The following is a 20064-nucleotide window of genomic DNA, read 5'->3' as shown; positions in this document are numbered from 1 at the left end:
AGTGGTGTGATGGTATTCCACAGCATTTGGAAGGTATGTATAGAAATGCTAACTGTAGCTGGGCGCAGTGGCTTACTCCTGTAATCCCAGAACTTTGGGAGTCTGAGGTGGGCAGATCTCCTGAGGTCAGGAGTTTGAGGACAGCATGGCCAACATGGCAAAACCCCGTGTCTACTAAAAATACAAAAATTAGCTGGGCATGGTGGTGAGTGCCTGTAATCCAAGCTACTCAGGAGGCTGAAGCAGGAGAATCACATGTAACTAGGAGGCAGAAATTTCAGTGAGCCAAATCACAGCATGGCACTGCAGCCTGGGCAACAATAGGGAAACTCCATCTCAAAAAAAAAATTAACCAGAAACTGTAAAAGTGCTACCACGCTATTCTAGAGCACTGTAACTCTAAGATGAAGGTTCCAATAGACATCACTTCCACATACTCACAATTACCCACTTTTGGACAGATCCTAGGGGCAAAGATAAATCCCATGATCTGAGCAAAACTGCACTCTTGAGATTGGTGTGTGGGATACCTTTAAGGATTTTATGAAAATGAAAGCACACTTGGAGAATCACAATAACACCAAGTCTATGAACTGTAATTGAAGGGCACAAAAACAAATAACTTCAAATGTCAAGAAATAAAAATTCATCTAACTGTAAATTTTTAATATATTTTTAAAAACCTGCTTCAATAAGAATTTTTAAATGACAAAAACCAAGCACAAATCACAATTTGATGGATGAAGACAAAACTACATTTAGAGGAAAAATGAAAGCCTAAATCTGTTCATCTCACGAAACAGACAGAAAAATATTCTGTGCCACTTTGGGATGTGTGTCACCATCCTTGACTGGCTGGCTGCTGATCAGATGGGCATGACCCTAAGCAGGTGGTGACTTACCAGCGCTGGACTCACTTTGCAGAGTTCTGGGACCTCTCAGGGAACCAACCAGTAGCTTCAGGTATGAGTGCTGTGGGTCTCTTCTGGGTACCCTCAGGAGCTTTTATAGACCTTTCTAACCCCACCCTTCCCTTCTCAATCACCAGCTTCCAATCAGAATGTGATACCTGATTAGATCTTGTAGTCACACCCAGTTAATCCTGATTGAGTTTTCAGCTTTCTTCTGACTAATCGATTGAATTAGATACACATTTATGGAAGTAAAAGAATAAAAAATAGGGTGAAAGTCCAAAACTCATTCATTCATTTATTCCCCAAATACTGATGAAGTTTGGCTAATACACGACTTTCATAGTGATACAGGGAAGGGATTAATCTGTTCCTGATATTAGACCAAAAAAAAAAACCTTAAGGTGTCCTTATTGGAGGATGTTTGGCCACATCAAAATTGTCAAAATGTTTCAGAGCTACAACAGCCTGAAGAAGATAGTGATGTCATTCCCAAGAAAACAGAATAAAAAGCTGTGTATATCGAATGGTCACCTGTGTTTTATGCTATCTAACATAGCAGATCATATGCACATTCAGGTAGAAGAAAGGAACCCCTGAGGGTGTGATCTATCTCAAGACTAAGTCAAGGCTTCACTGAAGGAAATCAGGACAAAGTGACCTAGTGAGGTGGGGACTGAGTGGAGTGAGACTAGCTGTTCTAATGGGAACCTGCAAAGGAAACAAGACAATGTAAAACATGGCGGTTATCTTGTGGGCATCTAGATGTCAGGACTCAAAGTCTTTTGTCAAGATTGAGTTTATTTATTGATTGTTTGATTTTCAGACTGGGCCTACATCTGTCACTCAGGCTGGAGTGCAGTGGCACGATTTCAGCTCACTGCAGCCTCAACCTTCTGGGTTCAAGCGATTCTCTCACTTCTGCCTCCCAAGTAGCTGGGAATTACGGGTGCACTCCAACAAGCCCTACTAATTTTTGTATTTTAGTCGAGATGGGGTTTCACCATGTTGGCCCGGCTGGTCTCAAACTCCTGACCTCAAGTGATCTCCTCACCTCGGCCTCCCAAAATGCTGGGATAACATGCATCAGCCATCTCACCCACCCTAGATTGAGTTCAGAAATTAAAAGGAGAATCATCAAAAGAGATAGGGCAGACTTAAACCATAACATTGGCTTTGAGAACACAGGGGGCAGGTATAGTCTTGGCCCTACTAGAAGGTAAAGGGTGTTTACCCACAAAACTGATGGGCTCCTCTCAGAAAACCAGCTTGCAAAGATGGAATCTGAGAATGTGAGCTGGAGCAGAGGCCAGAGAGAAGATTGTGGCTAGACCTGGGAAGGGAGGCTCTCCCAAGCTGGAAGCTACCCAGGTAGAAACTGTGGGCTCTACAGGATGTGAGAGAGAAATGAATGAGGGTCCATATGTCCGTCATTGTTCTATCATCTGGAAACCTTTCCTTTAGACTCTGGGATCTTCCCACAGTGGAACATTTCCCAGCAACCATTGGCCCCAGTCATTTTCCAGGACCCTTCATCCAAATCTTAATCTCAGCCACTGCCTTCCTACTCTAATTTCATAATTCTTGTTTCCTCCTTCTTAGAGTCCTTTCCTGTCGCTAATATTGAACATAGAGATTCTTATCAGAGCATCACCATTAGGCCTACAAAGAAAGCTCAGACCCAGGCACAGTGGCTCATGCCTGTAACATCAGCACTTTGAGAGGCCAAGGTGGGCTTATCATGAGGTCAGTATATCAAGACCATTCTGGCTAATACGGTGAAACTCTGTCTCTACTAAAAATACAAAAAATTAGCCGAGCATAGTGGCAGATGTCTGCACTCCCAGCTACTCAGAAGGCTGAGGCAGGAGAATCGCTTAAACCCAGGATGCGAAGTTGCAGTGAGCTGAGATAGCGCCACTGCCCTCCATCCTGGGTGACGGCATGACACTGTCAAAAAAGAACAAAAGAAAAAGCAAGCAAGCATGCAAGAAAGAAAGAAGAAGGAAAGAAGGAAGGAAGGAAGGAAGAAAAGAAAGAAGAAAGAAAGAAGGAGGGAAGGAAGGAAGAAAGGAAGGAAAGAAAGAAGAAAGAAAGAAAGAGAAAGAAAAGAAAAGAAAGGAAGGAAGGAAGGAAAAGAAAGAAAGACCTCAGGCCTCTAATCCCAGCCCTTTGGGAAGCCAAGAAAGGCAGAGTGCTAGAGCTCAGAAGTTTGTGAGGAATATGGGCAATGTGATGAAACCCTGTCTCTGATAAAAATACAAGATATTAGCCGGGGGGAGGCAGTGTGCACCTGTAGGCCAAGCTGCCCGAGAAGTTGAGGTGGGAGGATCACCTGAGCCCAGTGAGGCTTCTACTTCCCACGCCCCACTTTGTAAACCTGAGGCTGAGGGTGAGCTCAGCACCAATAATGGTTGTGAGAATCTGTGTTCACTGAGCATCCACGAGGCACAACAGATGGCTGGTACTGATCATCCCGGACCTCAGCTCTTCCTCATGGAGAATTTAAGGCACGTTGCTATTTTCCCCATTTGTAACCTGATAAACCTGAGATTTGACCAGAGAAAAACCTGCCCATGTTCTGGCAGCAAATGATTGGCAAACCCCTCAGGTGAGGGGCTCAGTGGAACCCCCAAGGTGTTCAATAAGCTAAATATTGGAAAGAACTGGCTGACTGACTTCCTCTTTCTGCCCATTTCAAGGGGTGCAGCAGCACCCCCAGGATGACAGTGAGAATCCTGCACTTGGGGTCTTTTCTACCATGTTCTGTCACCAGTTCTTCTCGAGGTGCTCATCTGCTGCCAAGCTCAGAGCAACCTTCGAAACCCATCTCAGGAAATGACCTGACCTATTCTCCAGTCCCAGAATCCACACTGGGATTCCAAAGCTCCTATGAGGCCCTTGCTTAGGCTCTCTAGAATATTCATGAGCCTCTGTTTTCTCCCCCAGCCTGAGCTGATGGGGCCGGCGTCACTTTATGCATCCCAAGGCCATCAGCCCATCTCTCCTGGACTTTGGAACATGGCCACAATGCAGAGAGACCCAGCAGTAATTAAGTAATTTTCCCCAATTTATACTGAGTGATGTTGGTGAACATGGCAAGGCACAAAGCAGGAAACTCCACAGCTGCTGCTCTGGACCTAAAGAGGCACCCTGGACTTCTGGGTGGTGACACTGCCTGGCTTGCAGAGGAAGACCTGACCCCTCTGGTCCTCCAAGGCTGCCAGGATGATGACAGAGCCTTGGACAGGTCCCAGCACAGGGGCCATCCCTTCCCAGGTTCCCCTGGTCCAGCCTTAGAGCTGATAAGGATGCACCTGGAATGCAGTAAGTATTTTTTTGTCCAAGCCAGGTCTCTTCTTAGCCTTAGGTGAGGCTTTTTTCAGCTGGGTGCTATGGAAGAACCCCAAGCCCAGTGGGCATCACTGCAATGGCCACATGGTAAGTATGTGTGTGTGTGTGCGGCCAACTAGAAAGGCACAACTCTACCTGACAGAGCTGGTTCCATGGAAGAGAAAAGTATAACATCCCATGTCCCTGGTAGGACAACTTCCTCTGGGAGTCCAGCAAGAAGACGTGGGATCTGCGGACAAGAGGTCCCTGGGTAAAAGCCCTCATTTGAGGATAATGTGTAAAGTTGAACTTTAGACCCTGAGGGATCTATGCCCTTCCCACAGGGCTGCAGCGGAGCCATCCCTGACTCCCAGGCACAATAGCCCAGAGAGATCTTCGGAGGGAAGTAAACCTGCTGGGGCCTCAGGGCTCAGAAAAAGCCCTGGACCTATCTCCCAGTCATGCCTCTCCCACTCCCAAGTGCCTCTGGCCCTGGAACTGTCAGAGAACCCTGTGTCTTTTCCATGTGCTCTTCTTCTCCTTTCACTCAGCCCTGGCTTTGCCAATGCTCCCTGCCTTTGCCTCCATGTAGGGCCCCCAACCCCAAGCTCTGGCAGTGGCTGGGGAGCTAAGGGTTTTTGTGCCCACCTGGAGAAAGCCTCACTCAGCATGGGCCCGTGTGGGTTCTGCAGTCTTTTCCTACACAGGGTCACCTACAGGTGTTATAGATGCATCTCCCCTAGAAGAGCCAATGGGGATGGGTGAGGAATCTGAAATCACTCAGGCACCCCACATACAAATGAGAGCCAGGGTCCCTGCAAGCACAGGCTCCGGGGTAAGTCCTGGCCCTTGTTGTTGCCTTCTGATCCCAGAGGCCTTGGGTTTGTGGTCACAGGAGCCGTACCTACTTCCCATGCACCCCCAGCCCAAGATAAACAAACTCCTGCAGACTCCCTGGTCCATGTACTTGAGATCTCCAGATCGTGCCACTTCACTCCAACCTGGGCGACAGGGTGAGACTCGGAGCCAAAAAAAAAATTAGCTGAGCATGGTGGCAGGCACTTGTAGTCCGAGCTATTTGGGAGGCTGAGGTAGGAGAATCGCTTGAAGCCAGGAGGCAGAAGTTTCAGTGAGCTGAGATAGTGCCACTACACTGCAGCGTGGGAAATAGAGCAAGACTCCATCTCAGGAAAAAGAGACAAGAAAAAGAGAAAATCAGAAGCACTGAGCTGTGTTTTTAATGAGGTCCTGCCCCAGGAAGTCAGGCATCCAAATGAAATTTCCTCATTTTTATCAATTCCCTCCTGTTCTTTACTTCTCTTTACAAATCTATTCCCTCCTTGCTTTGTTCTGTGGCTGATCAGTGGGTTAATACCCACAAGATGCCCACACAGGGCCGGGAACATTCTATGTGGGCAAAGAGTGTGAGTCACTCAAGTAAAGCCCTTTCCCAGGGTCCCTCCCTGCTAACCAGATGCTGAGACCCTGTTCAGTCCTAATGGACAGATTGAGAAGAATCCATTTCTGACCATTAGCTGTGCTGGGACAGAGATTCACTGCACAAGGCATGGCCCCTGCTTTGGAAGGGGACATTCACATCACTGATTACCTGGAGCCTCAGGGCATCACCAACCCATACCTGTCGTCATGGTGGGCAGTGCTCCTTCCTTAATTAAACTAGTTGTGTCTTATAAAGATATCAAAATTCCCTTTTAGCAAAATACTACCTATAATATATAAATATGGCTGGGCGTGTTGGCTTATACCTATAATAATAGCACTTTGAGAGGCTGAGGCAGGAGAATCACAAGATCAAGAGATCGAGACCATCCTAGCCAACATGGTGAAACCCTGTCTCTACTAAAAATACAAAAATTAGCTGGACATGTTGGCACATGCCTGTACTCCCAGCTACTAGAGAGGCTGAGGCAGGAGAATTGCTTGAACCCAGGAGGCGTAGGTTGCTGTGAGCTGAGATTGTGCCACCACACTTCAGCCTCATGACAGAGTGAGACTCCATCTCAAAAACAAAACAAAACAAAACAAAATAATATATAAATACTAATAATCATACAGACATAAAACATGGTTTAAATATTTCTTTACCACATTCAGAAATCAAGCAAGCTTTTTGGGGGCCAGGTCATATTGATGAGAGACCCTTTCTTAACACCCTTCCCATATCTAGCAGACTAAAGAAGAAGACTAGTGTATGCAGGGAAAAGAAAGAGAGATCAGACGGTTACTGTGTCTATGTAGAAAAGGAAGACATAAGAAACTTCATTTTGATCTGTACCCTGACTTTGCCCTGAGATGCAGTTAATCTGTAACTTTAGCCCCAACTTTGAGCTCACAGCAGCGTGTGTTGTATAGAATCAAGGTTTAAGGGATCTAGGGCTGTGCAGGATGTGCTTTGCTAGCAAAATGTTTACAGGCAGTATGCTTGATAAAAGTCATGACCATTCTCCATTCTCAAGTAACCAGGTGTGCAATACACTGTGAAAAACCTCAGGGACCCCTGCTCTGGAAAGCCAGGTATTGTCCAAAGTTTCTCCTCATGTGATAGTCTGAAATATGACCTCATTGGATGGGAAAGACCTGACCTTCCACCCAGCTTGACACCCATTAAGGGTCTGTGCTGAGGAGGATTAGTAAAAGAGGAAGGCCTCTTGCAGTTGAGATAAGAGAAAGGCTTCTGTCTCCTGCCTTCCCCTGGGAACTGAATGCCTCAGTATAAAACCTGATTATACATTTGTTCTATTCTGAGATAGGAGAAAAACTGCCTGTGGTGGGAGGTGAGACATGTTGGCAGCAATGCTGCTTTGTTACTCTTTACTCCACTGAGATGTTTCGGTGGAGAAAAGCATAAATCTGGCCTATGTGCACATCCAGGCATAGTACCATCCCTTGAACTTATTTGTGACACAGATTCCTCTGCTCACATGTTTTCTTGCTGGTTTTCTCCCCACTATCACCCTGCTCTCCTGCCACTTTCCCCTTACTGAGTTAGTGAAAATAGTAATCAATAAATACTGAGGGAACTCAGAGACCGGTGCCAGTGTGGGTCCTCCGTATGCTGAGCACCAGTTCCCTGGGCCCATTTTTCTTTCTCTATACTTTGTCTCTGTGTCTTATTTCTTTTCTCAGTCTCTTGTCCTGCCTGATGAGAAATACCCACAGGTGTGGAGTGGCTGACCCGCTTCACCTGGTGCCCAGCGTGGGCCTTTCTCTAGGGTGAAGGTACGCTAAAAACGTGAGCATTGAAGACAGTCAACGAGAGATTCCCAAGTACTTCCATGGTCAGCCATGCGGTAAGCTTGTGTGCTTGGAGGAATCCAGGGTAACAATGGGACAAACTGAAAGTAAATATGCCTCTTATCTCAGCTTCATTAAAATTCTTCTAAGAAGATGGGGAGTTAGAGCTTCTACAGAAAATCTAATTATGCTATTTCAAACAATAGAACAATTCTGCCCATGGTTTCCAAAACAGGGAACTTTAGATCTAAAAGATAGGGGGAAAATTGGCAAAGAATTAAAACAAGCGAGTAGGGAAGGTAAAATCATCCCACTTACAGTATGGAATGATTGGCCCATTATTAAAGCAACTTTAGCACCGTTTCAAATAGAAAAAGACAGCCTTTCAATTTCTGATGCCCCTGAAAGCTGTGTAGTAGACTGTGAAGAAGAGGCAGAGACAAAATCCCAGAAATTAATGGAAAGTCCACATTGTAAAAATGTAGCAGAGTCTGTAATGGCTCAGTCAATGCAAAATGTTGACTACAATCAGTTACAGGAGGTAATATATCCTGAATCATCAAAACTGGTGGAAGGAGGTCCAGAATTATTGGGGCTACCAGAGCTTAAACCACCATGGCCATCAACTCCTCCTCCAGTGGTTCAGATGCCTGTAACATTACAACCTCAAATGCAGGTTAGACAAGTGCAAACCCCAAGAGAATATCATGTAGAAAAGGATAGAGTCTCTATCCCGGCAATGCCAATTCAGATACAGTATCCACAATATCAGCTGGTAGAAAATAAGACCCAACCACCAGTAGTTTATCAATACTGGCCGCCAGCTGAGCTTCAGTATGGGCCGTCTCTGGAGGTTCAATACAGACCTCAAGCGGTGTGTCCTGTGCCACATAGCACGGCACCGCACCAGCAACCCAGTGGTGTTTAATCCTACATCACCACCTAGTGGACAATGTGGTACACTGCATGAAATCATTGATAAAGCCAGAAAACAGAGAGATCTTGAGGCATGGCAGTTCCTTGTAATTTTACAACCAATACCAGCTGGGAAAGGGGGGCAAGCTGGAGCGGCTGTCCAAACTGAGGCTAGATATGAATCTTTCACCATGAAAATGTTAAAAGATATGAAGGAAGGAGTTAAACAATATGGACCCAACTCCCCTTATATGAGAACTTTATTAGATTCCATTGCTCATGGAAATAGACTTATTCCCTATGATTGGGAAATGTCGGCTAAATCTTCCCTTTCACCCTTTCAGTTCCTACAATTTAAAACCTGGTGGATTGATGGAGTACAAGAACAGGCATGAAAAAATCAGGCTATTTATCCTGCTGTTAATATAGATGCAGATCAATTGCTAGGAACAGGTCCAAATTGGAGCACAATTAGCCAACAATCAGTAGTGCAGAATGAGGGTATTGAACATCTAAGGGCTTTTTGCCTCAGGGACTGGGAAAAAATTCAGGACCCAGGCACCTGGGTGCCCCACGCACCACTTGCCCAGGCATCGCTTGCCCAGGCACTGCTTGCCCTTCTTCTAATTCAATTAGACAAGGCTGCAAAGAGCCATATCCAGACTTCGTGGCAAGGTTGCAAGATGCCTCTGAAAAATCTGTTTCGGATGATAATGCCCAAAAAGTTATTGTAGAAATAATGGCTTATCAAAAGGCAAATCCAGAATTTCAACCAGCCATAAAGCCATTAAAAGGAAAAGGTCCAGCAGGAGTTGATGTAATTACAGAATATGTGAAAGCTTGTGATGGGATTGGAGGAGCTATGCATAAGACAATGCTAATGGCTCAAGCAATGACCGAAGTCACTTTAGGGGGATAGTTAGAGCATTTGGGGGGAAATGTTATAATTGTGGTCAAATCGCTCATCTAGAAAAGAACTGTCCAGTCTTAAATAAACAAAGTAAAAATAAAGAGCCACCTGGCCTGTGTCCAAGACATGGAAAAGGAAAACATTGGGCTAATCAGTGTCATTCTAAATATGATAAAAATGGGCAACTATTGTTGGAAAAAGGGGCGAGGGGCCAGCCTCAGTCCCAACAACAAACTGGGGCATTCCCGATTCAGCCGTTTGTTCTTCAGGGTTTTCAGGGACAGCAACCCCCACAGCAAATACCACCACTTCAGGGAATCAGCCAATTACAACAATACAACAGCTGTCCCCTGCCACAGCAGGCAGCGCAGCAGTAGATTTATGTTCCACTCAAAAGGTTTCTTTACTCCCTGGAGAGACCCCGCAAAAGATTCCTACAGGGGTATATGGCCCGCTGCCAGGAGGGACAGTAGGCCTCATTTTAGGGAGATGAAGTCTAAATTTGAAAGGAGTCCAAATTCATACTGGGGTAATTGATTCAGATTATAAGGGGGAAATTCAGTTAGTGATCAGCTCCACTGTTCCCTGGAGTGCCAATCCAGGTAATAGAATTGCTCAATTATTGCTTTTGCCTTATATTAAAATTGGGGAAAACAAAACGGAAAGGACAGGAGGGTTTGGAAGTACCAACTGTGCCTGAAAAGCCACTCATTGGGCTGGTCAGATCTCAGAGAATAGACCTGTGTGTACAGTCACTATTCAGGGAAAGCAGTTTATAGGATTAGTGGATACCGATGCTGATGTTTCCCTTATCGCCTTAAATCAATGGCCAAAAAATTGGCCTAAACAAAAGCCTGTTACAGGACTTTTCGGTGTGGGAAGCAAATCAAAAGTGTATCAAAGCACCATGATTTTACATTGTCTAGGACCTGATAATCAAGAAAGTACAGTTCAACCTATGATTACTTCTATTCCAATTAATTTATGGGGCCGAGACTTGTTACAACAATGGCATGCTGAGATTACTATCCCAGCCTCCTTATACAACCCCACGAGTCAAAAAATCATGACTAAAATGGGATATCTCCCTGGCAAAGGACTAGGGAAAAATGGAGATGGCATTAAAATCCCAATTGAGGCTGAGGGAAATCAAGAAAGAAAAGGAATAGGATATCCTTTTTAGGAGTGGCCACTGTAGAGCCTCCAAAACCCATTCCATTAACTTGGAAAACAGAAAAACCTGTATGGGTAAATCAATGGCTGCTACCAAAACAAAAGCTGGAGGCTTTACACCTATGGGCAAAAGAGCAATTAGCAAAGGGACATATTGAGCCTTCATTTTCGCCTTGAATTCTCCTGTGTTTGTAACTCAGAAAAAATCCGGCAGATGGCGCATGCTAACCGACTTAAGAGCCGTCAACGCTGTAATTCAACCTATGGGGCCTCTCCAACCTTGGTTGCCCTCTCTGGCCATGATCCCCAAAGATTGGCCTTTAATTATAATTGATCTGAAGGATTGCTTTTTGACCATTCCTCTAGCAAAACAGGATTTTGAAAAATTTGCTTTTACTATACCAGCCATAAATAATAAAGAACCAGCCACCAGGTTTCAGGGGAAAGTGTTGCCTCAGGGAATGCTTAATAGTCCAACTATTTGTCAGCTTTTTGTAGCTGAAGCTCTTCAACCAGTTAGAGACAAGTTTTCAGACTGTTATGTCTTTCATTATGTTGATGATCTTTTGTGTGCTGCAGAAACGAGAGACAGATTAATTGACTGTTACACATTTCTGCAGACAGAGGTTGCAAACACAGGACTGACAATAGCATCTGATAAGATTCAAACCTCTACTCCTGTCCATTACTTGGGAATTCAGGTAGAGGAAAGAAAATTTAAACCACAAAAAATAGAAATAAGAAAAGACACATTAAAAACATTAAATGACTTTCATAAATTGCTAGGAGATGTTAATTGGATTTGGCCAACTCTAGGCATCCTTACTTATGCCATGTCAAATTTGTTCTCTATCTTGAGTGGGGATCCAGAATTAAATAGTAAAAGAACATTAACTCCAGAGGGAACTAAAGAAATTGAATTAATTGAAGAAAAATTTCGGTCAGCTCAAGTAAATAGAATAGATCACTTTGCCCCACTCCAACTTTTGATTTTTGCTACTGCACATTCTCCAACAGGCGTTATTTTTCAAAATACAGATCTTGTGGAGTGATCTTTCCTTCATCACAGTACAATTAAGACTTTTACATTGTACTTGGATCAAATAGCTACATTAATTGGTCAGGCAAGATTACAAATAATAAAATTGTGTGGAAGTGACCCAGATAAAATCATTGTTCGTTTAAACAAGGAAGAGTTTAGACAAGCCTTTATCAATTCTGCTGCATGGCAGATTGGTCTTGCTGATTTTGTTGGAATTACTGATAATCATTACGCAAAAACAAAAATCTTCCAGTTTTTAAAATTGACTACTTGAATTTTATCTAAAATTACCAGACATAAACCTTTAGAAAATGCTCTGACAGTGTTTACTGATGGTTCCGGCAAAGGAAAAGTGGCTTACACCAGGCCAAAAGAACGAGTCATTGAAACTCAGTGTCACTCATCTCAAAGAGCAGAGTTGGTTGCTGTCATTTCAGTGTTACAAGATTTTAATCAACCTGTTAACATTGTATCAGATTCTGCATATGTAGTACAGGCTACAAAGGATGTTGAGACAGCCCTAATCAAATATACTACAGATGATCAGTTAAACCAGTCCTTTAATTTGTTACAACAAATTGTAAGAAAAATAAATCTCCTATTTTATATTACTCATATTTGAGCACATACTAATTTACCAAGGCCTTTAACTAAAGCAAATGAACAAGCTGACTTGCTAGTACCATCTGCATTCATAGAAGCACAAGAACTTCATGCTTTGACTCATGTAAATGCAACAGGACTAAAAAATAAATTTGATATCACATGGAAACAGGCAAAAAATATTGTACAACATTGCACCCAGTGTCAAGTCCTACACCTGCCCACTCAGGAGGCAGGAGTTAATCCCAGAGGTCTATGTCCTAATGCGTTATGGCAAATCGATGTCACACATGTCTCTTCATTTGTAAACTTGTCATTTGTCCATGTGACAGATGATACTTATTCACATGTTGTATGGGCAACCTGCCAGACAGGAGAAAGTACTTCCCATGTTAAAAGACATTTATTATCTTGTTTTGCTGTCATGGGAGTTCCAAAAAAAAATTAAAACACATAATGGGCCAGGATACTGTAGTAAAACATTTTAAAAATTGTGAAATCAGTGAAAAATTACACATACAACAGAAATCCCCTATAATTCCCAAGGACAGGCCATAATTGAAAGAACTAATAGAACACTCAAAGCTCAATTGGTGAAACAAAAAAAGGAAAAAGACATTAAGGAGTATAACACTCCCCAGATGCAACTTAATTTAGCACTCTATACTTTAAATTTTTTAAACATTTATAGAAATCAGACCACTACTTCTGCAGAGCAACATTTTACTGGTAAAAAGAACAGCCCACATGAAGGAAAACTGATTTGGTGGAAAGACAACAAAAATAAGACAAGGGAAATAGGGAAAATGATAACATGGGGGAGAGGCTTTGCTTGTGTTTCACCAGGAGAAAATCAGCTTCCTGTTTGGATACCCACTAGACATTTAAAGTTCTACAATGAACCCATCGGAGATGCAAAGAGAAGCGCCACCACGGAGATGGAAAACCCGCAATCGAGCATCATCGACTCACCGGGTGAACAAAATGGTGATATCAGAAGAACAGATGAAGTTGCCATCCACCAAGAAAGCGGAGCTGCTGACCTGGGCCCAATTAAAGAAGCTGACACAGTTAGCTGAAAAAAGCCTGAAGAACAAAAAGGGTAACACAAACTCCAGAGAACATGCTGCCTGCAGCTTTGATGATTGTATCAACGGTGGTAAGTCTCCCTGTAACTGCAGTAGCAGCGGCAGCTAATCATACTTACTGGGCCTATGTGCCTTTCCCGCCCTTAATTCAGGCAGTCACATGGATGGATAATCCTATTGAAGTATGTGTTGATAATAGTGCATGGGTACCAGGCCTCACAGATGATCGTTGCCCTGCCCAACCTAAAAAAGAAGAATTGATGATAAATATTTCCACTGGGTATCATTATCCTCCTATTTGCTGAGGGAAGGCGCCAGGATGTTTAACACCTACAACCCCAAATTGGTTGGTAGAAGTACCTACTGTCAGTGCCACCAGTAGATTTCCTTATCACTTCGTAAGTGGAATGTCACTCGGGCCACAGATAAATAATTCATAGGACTCTTCTTATCAGAGATCATTAAAATTTAGGCCTAAGGGGAAGCCTTGCCCCAAGAAAATTCCCAAAGAATCAAAAGGCCCAAAAGTTTCAGTTTGGGAAGAATGTGTGGCTGATACTGCGGTGGTATTACAAAACAATGAATTTGGAACTATTATAGACCGGGCCCCTCGAGGCCAATTTTATTATGATTATACGGGCCAGACTCACTCATGTTCACAGCCCCCATCCATCTGGCCCATTAATCTGGCCTATGATAGTGATTAAACTGAAAGGCTGGATCAGGTTTATAGAAAGTTAGAATCACCCTATCCATGGAAATGAGGTGAAAAGCGAATTTCATCACCTCGACCAAAGTTAGTTAGTCCTGTTACTGGTCCTGAACATCCAGCATTATGAAAGCTTACTGTGGCCTCGCACCACATTAGAATTTGGTCTGAAAATCAAGCTATAGGAACAAGAGATCATAAGCCATATTATACTATTAACCTAAATTCCAATCCGACAATTCCTTTGCAAAGTTGCATAAAACCCCCTTATATGCTAGTTGTAGGAAACATAGTTATTAAACCAGATTCCCAAACTATAACCTGTGAAAACTGTAGATTGTTTACTTGCATTGATTCGACTTTTGATTGGCAGCACTGTATTCTGCTGGTGAGGGCAAGAGAGGGCATGTGGATTCCTTTGTCTGTAGACCGACTGTGGGAGGCTTCCCCATCTGTCCATATTTTAATGGAAGTATTAAAAGGAGTTCTAACTAGATCTAAAAGATTCATTTTTACTTTGATTGCAGTGATTTTGGGTCTTATTGCAGTCACAACTACTGCTACGGCTGCTGGAATTGCTTTACACTTCTCTGTTCAAATTGCAGAATATGTAAATAATTGGCAAAATAATTCCTCAAAATTGTGGAATTCTCAAACCCAAATAGATCAAAAATTGGCAAACCAAATTAATGATCTTAGACAAACTGTCATTTGGATGGGAGATAGGCTCATGAGCTTGGAATATCTTTTTAGTTACAGTGTGACTGGAATATGTCAGATTTTTGTATTAAACCCCGAGCCTAAAATGAGTCTGAGCATCACTGGGACATGACGCCATCTACAAGGAAGAGAAGATAATCTTACTTTAGATATTTTAAAATTAAAAGAACAATTTTTTGAGGCATCAAAAGCCCATTTGAATTTGGTGCCAGAAACTGAGGCAATCGTGAAAGCTGCTGATGGCCTCACGAATCTTAACCCGTCACTTGGGTTAAAACCATCAGAAGATGGCTGGGCACGGTGGCTCACACCTGTAATCCCAGCACTTTGCGAGGCCAAGGCGGGCGGATCACGAGGTCAGGAGATCGAGACCATCCTGGCTAACACGGTGAAACCCCGTCTCTACTAAAAATACAAAAAAATTAGCTGGGCGTGGTGGCAGGCGCCTGTAGTCCCAGCTACTCAGGAGGCTGAGGCAGGAGAATGGCATGAACCCGGGAGGCGGACCATGCAGTGAGCCGAGATCATGCCACTGCACTCCAGCCTGGGTGACAGAGCGAGACTCCATCTCAAAAAAAAAAAAAAAAAAAAGAAAACCATCAGAAGTTCCACTACTGTAAATTTCATATTAATCTTTGTATATCTGTTTTGTCTGTTGTTAGTCTACAGGTGTATCCAGCAGCTCCAAAGAGACAGTGACCAGCAACAACGGGCCATGATGACGATGGCGGTTTTCTCAAAAAGAAAGGGGGGATATGTAGGGAAAAGAAAGAGAGATCAGACAGTTACTGTGTCTGTGTAGAAAAGGAAGACATAAGAAATTTCATTTTGATCTGTACCCTGAACAATTGCTTTGCCCTGAGATGCTGTTAATTTGTAACTTTAGCCCCAACCTTGAGCTCACAGAAACATGTGTTGTATGGAATTGAAGTTTAAGGGATCTAGGGCCGTGCAGGATGTGCCTTGTTAACAAACTATTTACAGGCAGTGTGCTTGATAAAAGTCATTGCCATTCTTCATTCTCAAGTAACCAGGGGCACAATGCACTGCGGAAAGCTGCAGGGACCTCTGCCCTGGAAAGCCAGGTACTGTCCAAGGTTTCTCCCCATGTGATAGTCTGAAATATGACCTCATGGGATGGGAAAGACCTGACCGTCCCCAAGCCCGACACCCGTGAAGGGTCTGTGCTGAGGAGGATTAGTAAAAGAGGAAGGCCTCTTGCAGCTGAGATAAGAGGAAGGCCTCTGTCTCCTGCCTGCCCCTGGGAAAGCAATGTCTCAGTATAAAACTGGATTGTACATTTGTTCCATTCTGAGATAGGAGAAAAACCACCTTGTGGCAGGAGGTGGGACATGTTGGGAGCAATGCTGCTTTGTTACTATTTACTCCACCGAGATGTTTGGGTGGAGAAAAGCATAAATCTGGCCTATGTGCACATCCAGGCATAGAACCTTCCCTTGAACTTATTTCTGACACAGATTCCTTTGCTCACATGTTTTCTTGCTGACCTTCTCCCCACTATCACCCTGCTCTCCTGCCACATTCCTCTTGCTGAGATACTGAAAACAGTAATCAATAAAAACTGAGAGAACTCAGAGACCAGTGCCAGTGCAGGTCCTCTGTATGCTGAGCGCCGGTCCCCTGGGCCCACTTTTCTTTCTCTATACTTTGTCTCTGTGTCTTATTTCTTTCCTCAGTCTCTCATCCCACCTGATGAGAAGTAACCACAGGTGTGGAGAGGCTGGCCCCACTTCAAGTGCATAGAATTCTGGTGTGACAGCTCCCATCAGGTTACTTAAGGGTGCATGTCCCCTGCCTGAACCCTGAAGGCCAGGTGGGAAGCCAAGTCTCTTGTGCCCAGCCAAGAAGCAGGTGTCCCCGAGAACCCAAACATCCCAGACAGTATCTGAGAGCCTACCAAGCAGAAGAGGCTGATTGCTCAAAATCAGTGGACAAAGAGCCAGAAAATTCACTTAAAAGCAGTTTAGAGACAGGAGGTGGCACAGATCTTTGGGGCTGTGCTGCTGCTGCCCTGGAGTGCCCTGCATGTGAATCCTAATCAACTCATTATTTACCAAGCTGGGCTCGTCTGAGTCATCCTTTGATTTTTTGGCTCATTTCCGGTTTGGCAGGGAAAATGATATGGCCCTGGTTTTTCTCAGAGCAAGCGTGTTTTGGAGTCGTACATCCTTAGAGGGCAGATAATACTCAAGTGCCTGTGGGTGATGAGTGACTTTCCCTATGGTGAGAAACCCTACACAAAGGGCATCTGAGTGAGGACCATGCTGAGGACTCAGGGCCTGGTGTTGTTGTGCAGGGACCTTGGGCGAGAGCCTCAGATTTCCTGAAAAATGAGGAAGATGATGCCCACCACTTGCGTGACCCTGGTAGGATCCAATGAGATGGGGCAACTTAAGGGCTTGGCATAGGGCCTGGCATACAGAAAGAGTGAAATTAATGCATTTTTTCCTTCTTTTTCCCTCCCAGCAGAAGCCTCCATGATTATTCATCCCTCGTTCTGAAAACTAAAAATAAAATCCTAAGCTCCCCCTATGAACTGAACAGATTCCCTCTCGGCCAAGTGTACCCAGAGAAATCTTTAAAACTGAGTTCCTGGCCATGGCGGGATGGGAGGATAGACACGTCTCATTTTACTTCCTTCCTTTCATGGTTTAGACACAAAAACTGACCAGCATTCATGTTAAAATAGAGATTATAAGGCTGACTGAATTGACTATTTAGGGTAATAAGATACCAAGTTAAATACAGGACCTAACATCTTCCCAGGCAAGGGTTAAGTCAAGGGTCCCTACCCTTAAAAATGAACTATATACTTTTTTTTTTTTTCTGAGGTGGCGTCTCACTCTGTAGCCCAGGCTGAAGTGCAGTGGCATGATCTTGGCTCACTGCAACCTCTGCCTCCCAGGTTCAAGCAATTCTCCTGCCTCAGCCTCCCGAGTAGCTGGGATTACAGGTGCATGCCACCACACCCGGCTAATTTTTTGTATTTTTAGTACAGACAGGGTTTCACCATGTTGGCCAGGCTGGTCTTGACCTGCTGACCTTGTTATCCACCCACCTCAGCCTCCCAAAGTGCTGGGATTACAGGCAAGAGCCACTGTGCCCAGCTGAATGAACTATATTCTAACTGCCACAGGGTTTTTCTCTCTCTAGCAGCTGAACAAGCGCTGGCCCTAAGATAAGCAATATTGAAATGATTGCAGCTCATCCATCCCAGATTCTGACTAACTGACCCCCTGCTCCACAAGCCATGACTCCAGCTTTGATTGGACAAGAGATTGATTCCAGTAACTTTCTGCTGATGAGAGGCCTCTGAGCGCTGACTGGTTCTGGCCACTTGAAAGAGACTTAGCACGCGAGCATCTTCATGTCCCTGATGCACCATTTGATATGTGGGGTCTGGCTGTAATGCATTGAAACGTGAAGTCTCGGTACAGCGCGGTGGCTCACGCCTGTAATCCCAGCACTTTGGAACACTTTGGGAGACCGAGGCGGCAGATCACCTGAGGTCAGGCGTTCCAGACCAGCCTGGCCAACATAGTGAAACCCTATCGCTACTAAAAATACAAAAAGTGGGCCAGGCACAGTGGCTCACACCTGTAATCTCAGCACTTTAGGAGGCCGAGGTGGGCGGATCACAAGGTCAGGAGATCGAGACCATCCTGGCTAACACAGAGAAACCCCGTCTCTACTAAAAATACAAAAATTAGCTGGGCGTGGTGGCGTGTGCCTGTAGTCCCAGCTGCTGGGGAGGCTGAGGCAGGAGAATGGCATGAACCCGGGAGGCGGAGCTTGCAGTGAGCGGAGATTGCACCACTGCACTCCAGCCTTGGTGACAGAGCGAGACTCCATCTCAAAAAAAAAAAAAAAAAAAAAGTAGCCAGGTGTGGTGGCATGTACCTGTAGTCTCAGCTACTTGGCTGAGGCAGGAGAATCGCTTGAACCTGGGAGGCGGAGGATGCAGTGAGCTGATACGGTGCTATTGCAGTCCAGTCTGGGTGACAGAGCAAGACTCTGTCTCAAAAAGAAAAAGAAATGTGAAGTCTCCACCCCAAAGTGAACATGGGACATAAGCCACATGTATGTTTATTCAGTATGCATGTGTTAGGCCCCTTTCAAGAATACTCATAGCCCATTTCATGACCTGTTGAGTGTGTATACTTGGCCAACCCACTCAGCATGAATTCCTGCCTCATCACTTCCTCCCTGGAAGTACCAGTGAAGGATCTTTTCTGAAAGCTGCACTTTGAAGCCTGAGGCATGGCCAGCCTACAGGCCATAAGCTACAGAAATATATCTTTTTTTCCTTTTTAAGTAGAGATAGGATTTTGCCTTGTTGCCCAGGCTAGAACTCCTTGGCTCAAGCAATCCACCCACATCGGCCTCCCAAAGTGCTGGGATTACAGGCATGAGCCACCACACCCGGCCTAGAAATATATGTTATAATAAAATAGAGCCATGTGTGGTGGCTCATGCCTGTAATCCCAATACTTTGTAAGGCTAAGATTGGAGCCCTGCCTGAGCCTGGCTGTTCTGGACCAGCCCGGGTAATATAGACACTCCAGTAACGTGAGACTCTAGCACATGTTGAGTGGGGGTGGTCACATGTAGATGCTCATCGCAGCACTATTCACAACAACAAAGACGTGGAATCCACTGGAATACCCATCAGTGGTGGACTGGATTAACAAAATATGGTACAGATACACCATGGAAACCTACACAGCCTGAAACAAGAACAAGATAATGCCCTTTCATTAAGTCCTCATCCTCCTTTTGCTGCAACATGGATGGAGCTAGAAGCCATTATGCTAAGCAAACTAAAGCAGGCACAGAAAACCAAACACCACATGTTCTCACTTATAAATGGGAGCCAAACATTAAGTATACATGACATCATAATGGGAACAATAGACGCCCGGGACTACTGGAGAGTGGAGGGTGGAAGGGGAGTGGGTATCAAAAAACTACCAAAACTGGCTGGACATGGTGGCTCACGCCTCTAATCCCAGCACTGAGGCAGGTGCATCATTTGAGGTCAGGAGTTCTCCATGTCCAACATGGTGAAACCCTGTCTCTACTAAAAATACAAAAACTTAGCCTGGCGTGGTAATGCAAGTCTGTAGTCTCAGCTACTTGGGAGGCCGAGGCAGGAGAATTGCTTGACTCTGGGAGGCGGAGGTTGCAGTGAGCTGAGAGCATGCCACTACACTCCAGCCTGGGTGACAGAGTGAGACGCCGCTTAAAAAAACAAACAAACAAACAAAAACTACCAAAATTATTTATCTGATAGTTTGTCTATTATCTATAGAACAAACCTGCATCTGTATTTCTGGAACTAAAATACAATTTTGAAAACCTGCGATTTTCAGTGATTGGTTAGA

Source organism: Gorilla gorilla, chromosome 1 (genome assembly GCF_029281585.2).
Source record: "Gorilla gorilla gorilla isolate KB3781 chromosome 1, NHGRI_mGorGor1-v2.1_pri, whole genome shotgun sequence".
Lineage (NCBI taxonomy): Eukaryota > Metazoa > Chordata > Mammalia > Primates > Hominidae > Gorilla > Gorilla gorilla.
Note: the sequence above shows the minus strand (reverse complement) of the source record.